Source organism: Pantherophis guttatus, chromosome 4 (genome assembly GCF_059756535.1).
Source record: "Pantherophis guttatus breed Tessera chromosome 4, ASM5975653v1, whole genome shotgun sequence".
In the NCBI taxonomy this organism is placed as follows: Eukaryota; Metazoa; Chordata; class Lepidosauria; order Squamata; family Colubridae; genus Pantherophis; species Pantherophis guttatus.
In genome coordinates, this window is record NC_142066.1 from 83,858,297 (window position 1) to 83,871,053 (window position 12,757).

Here is a 12,757-nt window from a genome sequence, read left to right on the forward strand (position 1 = left end):
GTGATGCCTATGCCTGGCAGCTGTGGGCCACTGGACTGGACACATCACAAAGCATGTCCTGGCAGCAGACTGGGTTGCCCAGTTCGAGTTCACGTTTTCGCATTGCTAGTCCTAAGTTCCGGAGGGAACAGGAACCAGGTCGAGTGGATGACCATGGGGGATCCTGGGACCAGAGGTCGCCTGTGGGAGAGACCGTTGGTCAGGCCCCAGAACAGCAGCCACAGAGGACGGAGGTCGGGGCTGAAAGGAGGACACAGCGATCAGTGATGGATCGACCTCAGCCAGAGAGGAGGGTAGGAGGTGAGCGGAGGAGTGCTGGAGCGAGCAGAACCCTGGATCTGGTACCAGTGTGGGGTCCCGCGCCGGGGATGTGGGGTCCTCAGCCCACCTGGGGTCCTCCTGCATTGCAAGCCACATTTGATGGAAGCCCAGACCGAGTGGTGTTATTCTTGAGCCAGGTGATAAGCTATCTAGACCAATATGGGCGTTGGTACCCCTCCCAATGGGCCATGGTTGTGGTCATTACAGTGGTGTTAACTGGCGACACTGCTGATTGGGTGGCCAGCTTGCATCGGAACCACGCTAGAGAACTGGTGGACGTAGAACAGTTTTTGGAGGCCCTTCGCTCCACTTTCGAGGACAAGTCCAGTGTGCAAGTGGTGGAAGGTGATCTAGTTAAACTCAAACAAAGGGGTGGCCCTGCAAAGGACTATGTATGAAATTTCCAGAAGCTTGCCAGTCATTTGGTGGACTAGCCAGAACGAATGTTGGTGCAGCAATTTCGTATGGGGTTGGACCGGGAGCTGACACAGGCCCGTGTGTACCGGGGTCTGGCTCCGCGGTTGGCTGTTTGGTTCAAGGCAGCGATAGAGTTGGATGTGGGCCTCTGAGAGTTTCATGCCAAACCAGAAGCCACCCTTGGACAACGGCGGTCCACGGTAGAGAGGCCGCTGGAAAAACCCCCAACAGTATGGGATCCTCCTGGGGGTTTTGTGCCACCTGGTCGGTCCCAGGACAGAGCCCAGAGGCCAATCTTTCGTTGTTATAGGTATAATCAGGTGGGTCACAGAGTGGCCGATTGCCCCATGCCACCACCACGACCACAGTCCCAAAAACAAACTGCTGAAGCCCCCATGAGAGGACGTCCAAGACAACCAACAGAGCGAACACAGGTGTTCCAAGGCCTGAAAGTGACTGTAAACACCCAGACTCGAGATGTCAACCCAACATCAGCGGTGGAGAGGCTTCCAGTGGTGTCAGGAGACAGTGACGACAAAGAGCCAGAGGACCCAATGGTGAGCGACCCTGTTTATCCCTTTGTTATTCCGGTGGTATTGAGGAACCCACGTTGTCCTACTGGTCTGCAGTATGGGGCTTTGATCGATACTGGGTGTACCCAGTGCCTTATCCGTAAGGCTGTAGTGGATGCTCTAGGTCTGAGAGTGAGAAGACTAAGAGTCCCGGTCAAGTTTGAACAAATGGACGGCACATTGTTGGGGGGGGGCGCCCGCCACCCATGTGACAGAGATGACGTCATTGGAGATAGGAGGTCACCAAGAAACCATTTGTTTTATTGTGATTGAGACGATGAACAAACCACTCATATTGGGACTGACATGGTTAGACAAATGGCGGCTTAACATTTGGTGGGAGGGGTTTTTTCGGAAGCTCAGAATACCACTCGATTTGGAATCGACCACCCCGAGCCCTATCCCATCTACGCCCTTGGTAGCAGGGAACAAGAACAGTAGCAGTGTCTCAACAGAGTCATCAAACACTAAAGGATTTCCTAGTGTGTACGAGGACCTGGCAGCCGTGTTCAGCGAGGAGGAGTGTGAGGTATTACCTCCCCATCGGTCCACCGACTGTGCGATCGAGCTTGTACCTGGAGCCAAATTGCCAAAACCGCGAATGTATGCCATGACACAACCGGAATTAGCTGAGTTGAGATAGATAAGAACTTGGCCAGAGGTTTCATCACCCCCAGTAGGTCCCGTATGGTAGCCCCTGTTCTCTTCCGGGAGAAGAAGGACGGTGGGTTGCGTCTCTGCGTTGACTTTCGGAGTTTGAACGTAGTGTGTGTGGAACATTTGTATCCTCTCCCTTTGATGAAAGATCTTCTAGCCACATTATCAACTGGTCGCGTCTTTACAAAGCTCAATTTACGAGAAGCCTATTATCATGTTCGCATTAAACCGGGGGATGAGTGGGGACACTTTCCACTGTCCTCTGGGTAGTTATCAGTTCCGGGTTATGCCGTTCGGCCTCCAGGGCGCGCCGGCTGTGTTCATGCAGCTGATTAATGAGGTGCTGCATGACCATTTATACAGAGGGGTTTTGGTGTACCTGGATGATATCCTAATCTATACCCGCGACATGGAAGAACATACCGCTTTGGTACGCGAGGTCTTGAAAAAACTACTGGCTGCTAAATTGTTTGTAAAACTCTCCAAGTATGAGTTTCACAAAACAAAAATCGACTACTTAGGATATAGGATATCAGGCGACAGTATAGAAATGGATCCGCGAAAAATACAAGCGATAGTGGATTGGCAAAGCCCTAAAACGAGAAAACAACTCCAAAGCTTCCTCGGGTTTGTAAATTTTTATCGTCAGTTTAACCCCGCCTTCGCCATTATTGCTCTACCATTGACAGACCTTTTACGGACTAAACCAGCCACAGCAAAACCAAGGCCAGGTAAGTGCTGAACTGGACCACGGAGTGTCAAGTCGCTTTCGACCAATTGAAACACCTGTTTACAAGGGAACCGATTCTTAAGCATCCCGACCCTGCGCGGGACTACATCGTTCAGGTGGACGCTAGCGATGTCGCTGTGGGGGTGGTGCTACTACAAAAGGATGAACAGGGCTGTGTACAACCATGTGCCTATACTTCCCACAAATTGAGTCCCACGGAGAGGAGGTGGGCAATCTGGGAGAAAGAGGCATTCGCTGTCCGATGGGTGCTGATGACGTGGCGTCATTTCCTTGAAGGGGCAACTCTCCCGTTCGAGGTGTGGATGGATCATAAAAATCTAGAGGCCTTGCAAACACCTAGACGGTTATCCCCAAAACAGCTAAGATGGGCGCTATACTTCCGTCGGTTTTCGTTCCGACTGAAATACGTCCCGGCAGGAAGGAACTTCCTGGCAGATGCTCTGTCCCGTATGCCACAATACTATAGCAGGTGAGAAGATTTAGTAGAGGCTCTTATAATGCCCAGTCGCTCTGTTCAGCAGCAATTCGATCAGAACCATCTTTTCTAACTGAGCTGAAAACAGCTGTCCAACAAGATCCATGGTTAGCACAGAATCAGGCCTTGATAACCATGCGGGATGGCTTAGGGTGGAATGGAAACCGGTTATACGTTCCAGAAAGTCTTCGGGCGACAGTTCTTCATCGATGTCACGATTCCAAACCAGCAGGACATTTCGGGTTTTTAAAAACGCTTCACTTAATCAGACGGCAATTTTGGTGGCCATGGATGCGAGGTGACATCAACCAATATGTAAAAGGATGTCCCATATGTGCAGCAGCCAAACCATGGTCCGGAAAACCGATTGGGTTATTACAACCAGTGGCTGACCCCAGCCGACCATGGGAGGTGGTCGCTATAGATTTCATAGTAGACCTCCCTACCAGCAACGGTTATACTGTCATATGGACGGTAGTGGACTTATTTTCAAAGCAAGCCCATTTTGTACCTTGTCGTGGTTTGCCCTCTGCTCGACGGTTGACAGAGCTGTTCATTCATCACGTATATCGGTTGCACGGGGTCCCCAAACGAATTATATAGGATCGGGGTGTTCAATTCACTGCAAAGTTTTGGAAGTCTTTCATACACAGGATAGGATCCACCCAGGGGTTGAGTTCAGCATTTCACCCTAGCACCAACGGAGCTGCGGAACATGCTAACGCTGCTGTAAAACACTATCTCCGTTGCTATGTGTCATACCAACAAACCGATTGGTATCCCTTTCGCAGAGGTTGCGTACAACAACATCACCCATCGTAGTACAGTGGTTTCCCCCTTCCAGATAGTCTATGGTAGAGAGTTCCCAGCCATACCAGAAGTAGAACCTCCCTTGACGAATATAGATATGCCATCTGGATGGGCAGACAAGATCCACCAAATCTGGCCAGGTGTTAAGTCCACTTTACAAAAAGTGGCGGAGGAATATAAGGCGTATGTGGATAAGAAAAGAGCAGACCCAAAACCATTTGCAGTGGGGGACCAAGTTTATCTATCAACCAAATATTTAAAGTTACGAATCCCAAGCAGGAAACTTGGTCCGAAATATATCGGCCCATTTCCTATAACACGTGTTATCAACCCTGTTACTGTGGTACTTAAATTACCCTCGCTACTAGGTAAGATACACCCGGTCTTCCATAGTAGCTTATTAAAACCCGTTACTGTGGATAGGAATACTGGTTCAGTCGGACCACCAGGACTGGTCCATACAGATCAGTATGAAATAGATAAGATCTTAGATTCCAAACTCCGTAGGGGCCGACTACACTTCCTAGTGCGCTGGAAAGGTTATCCTTTAGCACAGGCCTCCTGGGTGACAGCACCTGATGTTCATGCCACCCGTTTAATTAACCAATTTCACCGCAAGTATCCAGATAGGCCAGGACCATCAGGAACGGTATCCGCTGTGACTAACATGTCTGTTTTGCCTTCCTCAGGTGGACTCCTGGTAGAGGGGAAGCCACCTGTCGAGCCCCAGCCGGGTCTCACCACTCACGGGACTGGAGGGGAGGAGGTTACCAGCTGTTCGAAAGGTCCACATGAAAGGCAGCTTGTCACACGGTCTCGGGGCGTCGCAGCACAGCACAGAGGATGGCATGGAGCAGAGACCGAGGGCGCGGCACTCTCCTATGACATCAGGGAAGCGCTGGCTTTTTCACTGCCAAACTGCTGTTGGGAGGGGTTTTGCCTTTAACTGCCGGATGGTGGTTAGAGTGGGGAAACATGTATAAATAGCACCACACAGTGGCTGCGTGTAGCGCTGACTTTATACTTACGATCTGGCTTGTTCTTTTCTGTTGGCTGTGTTGCTGAAACGACCAAAAGTAAAAAACATTGCAAATCACTCTTTCGTCTGGTTCTTTTGTTGCAATCCGGGCTGGCTGGGTGACGAGCTGAGAATTAGTTTATCAACTATGGAAGCCGAATTTTCATGTTTATCCTTGATATGCATTGAATTGATATATTATAAAAAATTGTTAATTGATATAGGATTAAATGTGAATGATCCATTTATAGTGTACGAAGATAATCAATCTGCAATCAAGATGGCTACTAATTCAGCTGTAAGAACACGGTCTAAGCATACTGATTTGTGATATTTAAACGTTAGACAATGTGTAAAAAGTAAAATGATTCAGTTAGAGTACTGCATGACTGAACATAATATTGCAAACCATTTCACAAAGGCTCAGGGTGCAATTAAGCACAAAGCGTGTTGTGAAAATTATGGTTTAAGAATGTAAGGTTTTATATATCATCCTACCCAAAGGGGAGAATGTTAGGAAATGATTTTACCTAACTTGTTGGGTTGGCAATATATAAACCATCAATATTGCTTTAAGACTGCTCTATTGCTGTATTGCATCATACTGTGTCCTGATTGGTTAGCTCTGTAGCCAATGTCCTTAAAAGGGAGCTAGAAACGTGGTTTGTTTCTCTTTGTTTCTCTTTGCTTCTTTTCTAATATCTTTGCTGTTTGCTGTGTTTTGCTACTGTTTGCAAATATAGAAGAACTGTTAATGTGTATAGCTACAACGACTGGTAAGAAGACATTGTTATTGGATTATCCCTGGACTATTGTTTTACTATCTACTGCTTTATCTATGTATGACCTGGACTGTTTATTAGACTGTGCCTTATTCCTATTTCCTGAAAGTAAACACAGTGTATCTGTGTGTTGGCTGTGTTATTTTCCTAACTATTCTCAATCGCTTTTCATGTGTACATCTTTGCTACTCAAGGGTTGCTCTGCAAATTCCTCAACACTTCCCACACTGCTAGGTCCCACACTGTTCTCCCTACCCACCCACTCCCATCATGGCTCAGTCCACTTATATTTTCTGTAGATCTCCTGGAAGTAGCCACTCTGATGTGTGGGACATGAAGGCTGCATAGTACTGTCTTGGGATGAATTGGGGTCATTCCAAAATTCACCTGCGGTTGAAGGGCAGATTGCCTGGTTCTTCTTCCCGAAAGTGACCTCCAGAGAGATGAGGGAATCTCTGAATACCTATATTTGGCTGAACTATTGATGTTAATTGCCTCAACCAATGGTCACAGATGCTGAGAACTGTGATTCAGGATCATAAAAGATGCAAATATTCCTCAAATTCCTCAAATATTTAAATTATATGACTAGATTAACAGGATTCTCTTTCACAATCCATCTATAATTTAGATTGATTATGTACTTTCTAAATAGTATTTTACCATAATTAATAGTTAACAAAAAGGCATTTAACCTCTCAAATGCCTTTCCGCTATATTTTCCAAAGCAAGAGTAATATGGTCTACAGGATTGGATATTTTGTGGTCCCTCTCTCTCCCTATTCCCAGCTCCAATATGATTGGGCTTCAACTTTTAAGAGATGTTGGCAATTATTCAGGAAAATGAGTTACAGTTTCTGAACATTAAAAAATTATTACTGTTTTTCCTAGAAAAACCGGAAAAACCAGAAGTGTTGCATCAAAACTGGCTGGAAATTAGTGGGCTCTGATGTGCCCTGCGAAAATCCAGCCAGACAAATCACTATTGGGAGGTCTTTGGTCGGGAAATGTCTTGTAGGGATGGTGAAGAAGGAGAGGCGCCTCGGACGACCAAGAGGAACAGGCAAGTTCCTCGGAAGGTTGGAGGCAGCTCTTCAATCCGGTGGTGGGGGCGGCGGCCATTAAAAATGACCACTTTGAAGCTGGTGCAACCGGAATAAGATTTTGTGCAGGAGCGGGTGTTTGGACAGAGTACTGGTACTGGATGAGTAACCGGCCAACTCACAGGTAAAAAAGGAAAAAAGGCAAGGAAACAAGCGGCTAATTGGCATTTGGGAATTTTAATGGAGGGAAAAGAACAAAGAGGAGGTAAAAGTATTAAAGCCCAGAAAAGAAAACTTTATATTTGGATTTAAAATTGGACTTGGAGAAATTAAAACCAATATAAGAAAAGGAAACCCGAGGGAAAGTATTTTTTAGTGAAGATTTGAAAGAATTTTGACAGTTCTGAAGTATGAAGGAAGAACAAAGAGGTTAACATATTAAAGCCCAAGAAAGGAAATTTTAAAACTGAATTTGGATAAATTAAAAACAATAAAAGGAAAAGTAATTTGAGAGAAAGTATTTTCTATGTGGATTTAAAATACTTTTGTAAACTGGATACTTTGTTGTTCTGAGAAGTGTGGATTGGAGAGACACATCTGCTGGTGGAAAGAAAGCACTACAACGACTGACCTGAAAATTCAAGGAAATTACAACAGTGACCTTGATCACTGTCAGAGCTGTGAGACATTTTAAGGAGTATTTGTTTTGTTTTGAGCTGCTTGGTCTCGACTTCTAAAGGAAGTTGACAATAATAAAGCTTTAAGTTTGAGTGGATTGGACAAACATTTGTACTGGATATTATCTAGAAATAAAAAAGAGACTATATGGACTAAAATTTTAATTAAATATAAGTAGAAATACTAATAATCTTTTAAACTAATAATATGGAGTTTTGGATGTGTGAGGAATTAATTGAGGTGCTTAAAACGTGCGTGAATCAATAAAGGGCAATAAAAAGTCAGAAACTTTTTAAAGTGGAATTCTGGTGAGACCAGAAGAAAATGGCTAAAAGGGGAAGAATAGTGGAAAGGAGGAAAGGAATTAAGATATATGTTAGTAGATCTAAGGGAATTTTGTTAATAATAGTAATTATGAATGTAAAAAGTAAATATGATGATGTTTATTGTGTATTGTAAAATGGAACAGCAGATGAAATATGAAGTGGTAATTAGGTTTAATTATTAAAATAATTGAAATTAAGATACAAAATTGAAATGTAAAATTAAAAAAAGTGTGATGGGGATTTTGAAATAATATGTTGTAAATGAAGAAATAAAATAATTAATTGATGCTATAAAAGAAATGAGGAATTAAGGGCGGAGAGTGATATTGCTTATTATGTATTAAGAAGAGATAAGATAAGATGTGGAAGGTCAGTTAAATTAAAGGGTTTCAATATAAGAATTGAATAAGATGAAGTTTATGTTTATAACCAAAAAAATGTGATGGGAATTATAAGAAATATATTTTATAAATGGAGAAATGAGATAATTAATTGAAGCAATGCTAAGAAATTAGGATTTGAAGGGCGGATGGTGATACTGTTTATATATTAAGTATTAAGAAGAGATTAAGATAAGATAAAGAAATAGAGAAAAAAGAATATTATGGCAGAACATGAAATATGTAAATTATATCGGAAAAAACAAAAAAAATTGGAATAGATTATAAAAAATAATTTATAATTTATAATAAAAATAATACGTTTATAAGTTGTAAAAGATGTGACCTGGTCAATACTCTTCATAAAATATGTATGTAAAAGAAAAATTTAATAAAACTTGTCTAAAAAAAATATTACTGTGATGAAAAAGAAAGGGGAAAAACCCCACTTGAAGCAACAATTGGCCCCAAATTACATTTCAGTAGGAACCAATAGGATAAAACCAACAAGGGGGGTGGGGAGAACAAGGCAAAATGCAGTAGTTTTGTTCAGGGGTGAAATGCTCCCAGTTCGGACCTGCTCAGATGAGTAAGTAGTGGAGATTGAGGCTAGTTCGCCAAACCGGGAGCAATGGCTGGCTGGCCACGCCCCTGAACCGGTCCGTGGCACGCAGCCCTGCCATGCTTGCCTGCCTTCCATGCTGCCTTCCTGGCATCACGGTGGCCAGATTGCGAAGGCAGGCAAGCAGAAGTCCACGTGGAAGGCAGGCAAGCATGGCAGGGCTGCAGGGAAGGAGCTAGCAGCTTACTGCCCCCTCCCCCACTCAAGCAGCGGGTTCCCTGCTCAGCCTCGACAAGCTATGCATCCATAGCAATGGGGTTGTTTTGTTCACTGCAGTGGTGCTTTGGGAAGGCAGGTGGACATATTCATTATAGTTGTCAGCTGCAGACATCCGCCTGCCCTCCCGAAGTACTTCGGTGAACAAAACAACCCCATTGCGCTGCGCCTCCTTCTGCAGCCAAACGCGCCCAGCCGTGCGTGCCCTTTCCTCAAATGGGCTGTACATGGGCACTTGGAGAGTGAGCGAGCAAGAGAGCTCTCCAACCTCTGTTTGTGTGTGTGTGTGTGAGACGGAGGGAGGGAGGGAGGGAGGAAGGGAGGGAGGAAATGATCTGAAGCCGAGGCACCCAAACTTCTGGCAGCAGCGCAGGCGGCTTCTGAGCAGCCCTGAGTCAGCCAGCTCCACCTGACCTACTCCCTGAGTCTTGCCATTCTTCTTACCCCTCCCCCCCCACTCAAGCAGTGGCAGACTCTGCAGGACAACAGGACCTCTCATTTTTCCCACAGCACGGCGTACACTTGCTACCTCTGCTTGTCTGCTTGCAAGCGATGATCTTCTCTGCTTCTCTCGGGATGCTGGTGCGGGCACCATGGATGCATAGCTTGTTGGGGCTGAGCAGAGAAGCCACTGCTTGAGTGGGGTGGAGTGAGGGCGAGGAGAACGGCGAGACTCAGGGAGTAGGTCAGATTGAGCTGGCTGCTCAGAAGCTGCCCCCGCCGCTGCCAGAAGTTTGGGTGCCTTGGCTTCAGATCAAAATGTGGAAAAGATTCAGCCATAAGTGTCACTGGGTGGTCTCAGGAAAGAAATAATCTATCAGCCTAGCTGGGCGGATAATTATGAGGCTAATACATCAACTCTACATTCCTTTATAGAAAAAAGGAATACAAATCTAATGAATGAATATATTCATGTTATCTCGTTTATACAATCATTTTTTAAAAATTCGCTCTAGCAATGAATTCATCTAGATAAGAACCCAAGTAGGACTTGCAATGGTTAAAGGGTGTGATTTGAAAGGGTGTGAAAGCCTGTTCATATTGTTCTACATATTGTTAGCTATATTAACAAATAAATAACTTTGTTTAGAAGTTGAAGGATGGATACATATTACTATGTCCTCCAATATGTATCACTCTCCTCTCATTTCCCCCCAGAACAATTTTAATAGGTAGGCCAAGATGAGAGAAAATGATTAGCCCAAAGTCATTCAATAAGTTTCCATAGCTAAGAGTGAATTCCTCTGTCCTAATCAAACATATATGAAGCAGAGTACAAAAATGACTCTGCCCCTAGTATAAAGGATTCCTGAATTTGAATAATAAAACAATTCTTATGAATCACAATAAATATATTGAATTAACAGACTGAGATTCCAAACTGAAGAAGATAGAAGCAACTCTGGCTAGTAATTTTACTGTTCTAGGGATCTAACATTAATACCAATTATTAAAAGGAAGATTTTTTAAAAAGAAAAAGGAATAGGGTATATGATTTATCCAATTCTGCCCAAACTTTACCATATGAACCATTTGAAAGCAAGGAAATTACTATATAATAATTAGATACTTTTTCAGGAAACTATTATAAGAAAGATATTATAAGAAAGAATTGCTATCATATGGAAATAGTTTTCAGTACTAACAAAATATTAACAGGAAAACAATCTATTCTCATTGAAACAATGAAATATACATATTTAATTTCAAAGTCTTTTTTTCTAAGTAAGTAATACATCTAATGTTTGTATGTTTTCTATATATTTTATTAATAAAATTAGTCAATAATTATTCAGATTTACATAAGATTTTATTTAGGGGCAGATGGTTTACTTAATTAGATGTTATAATATTTTAAAATTGTATTTAGTTATTTATTAGCTTTTATTACTGATTTTATTTGGCATTGAGAAATATCAGAAAATTATTTTGTGGATTGATCTTACACAGTTTGTCCTAAAAATAATTGTAGAAAAGTCAGCTTTGAAATAAATCCATATGGTATCAATTTCAACAGGGTAGAGGAATGCCCAAGGAATAGCCCAATATTTCAGCTAATGTAAGTGAGCACAGGAGACTGCCATGTTGAGATAGATCCCTTTTGTGCTGTTCTAAGTCCTTCAATCTATCCATTTAAGTGGCAGGTTCTATGGCATTTGATAATTAAGGGGAGAAACATTATCTTCATTGTCCTTAGCAAATTCCAGAGTACGCAATTTAGGCTACCCACCTAGTTTCCCCTGGAGTTTCAATTGGATACAGATGATTCTTCTCTTTATCTTCTAAAATTGTTGTGTAGGATTGCTATGTGCTGCTAAATAGTTACAACATTCTCCCCTAAGGCTGACTACATTTCAATGCTAGTTGAAGTGATCCTTGTTTAAATACCGTATTACTTAACTCATGGGAGTGCTACTAAACGTGATTAAATTAATTTCTTCAAAGTGTTTTTGGTTTTCAGATGAAAGGTACTATAGAAACCTAGAGTACATTTTCAGCCTGATGAAGCATATTTGGATAAACATCTATGTTGGTCTTTGCCCATCACCTAACCTTTCAATGCTTCAATGATCTTGTTCTGTGTGTTTTCAAATTTTGCAGATTCCTCATTTCCTGGTTTCACCTTTAAGAGGAAAAATGTAAATATAAATGACTAAAATATTACTGTTTAAAGCTCTTATTAAATATAGAAATTGTTAGCTTTCTTTCACTCTTTTCTCCAAGATAGATAGATATAAACAAAATGCATAAAAAGAACAGACAATTCTATGTTACGCAACTGACTTAAATGAAAGCCAGAATGGAATTTTTCAAGAAAAGTAGAAGGTGGCATAGGCATAACTAATCAAAGGAAACAATTTTTCACACAACACTTTAATGGGAATAGGATATTCAGCATTACAGGATATTGCAGAATTCAAGAGTATGACAAAATTCAAAGATGAAAAACATGAGCTTAGTAAAAAAAAAAGGGCGGGGTGTGCATTGTCTTTGCAAGGCTGTGCATTGTAAAGAACAGCTCAGAAGTATTCTAGCACATAATTTTTCATTAAGAAATTTGGTCTGTGTTTTCAAAGGTGATCTATTATATTAAGTACAGTATACTAAGTTTCATATTGGAAAGAGCCTCAAGCCATATGGTTTTGAATATAGATTTTAGAAGTTCTCATCTCCAAACAAAAAGCCATAAAAAGCTCAATAGGAGAAAATATAGATAAATTTAGAAAAGGGAAAAACACAATCTTTACCAATTTACTTAATGACATCCTCTGTAAATCACTCTAACCATCTTCTCCCATCTCCAGGTTTTCCTGGAAATTTCTTGCTTTAGGGTCTTTAAGTTTGAATTAGTCAAACTGGGATATTTTTGTCCTCAGAAAAGAAGAACATCTGTTATTGCAGATAGCCAGGCTACTTTTCCTTTTATGCCATAATTGGTTTTCCCCTTTGTTTCCTTAGCCAGGCAATTAATCAGCAAGTAAATAAGTCAATTAGGTTTCAGTTCAGTTGGCTCTGTTAGGTTGCTGACAATATATACCATGTAATACAAAGGGTATGAATCCTAAATACTTAGCATAGGCATCATGTACTCCTATGGTTCATACTAGAGCCATAAAATACAACATGAGTACTTGGCAATGATTTTGGATACTGCGGAGTGACTGTTCCGTGTCTTTGTTATGACATAT

General features: G+C 42.1%; 1 protein-coding gene across 9 annotated transcripts in view; it reads right to left on the reverse strand.

Moving 5' to 3' along the window:
- Positions 1–12,757, reverse strand: part of BBS9 (Bardet-Biedl syndrome 9) — a 547,167-nt gene that overhangs the window by 63,559 nt on the left and 470,851 nt on the right. For 2 of the 9 annotated variants that reach the window (XR_015734231.1, XR_015734232.1), the window contains exon 23: positions 11,622–11,691. The exons of the other annotated variants lie outside the window; for them this stretch is intronic. The gene's annotated coding sequence lies outside the window, so the exon portion shown is untranslated. The remainder of the gene's footprint in view (positions 1–11,621; positions 11,692–12,757) is intronic. 9 annotated transcript variants of the gene reach the window in all.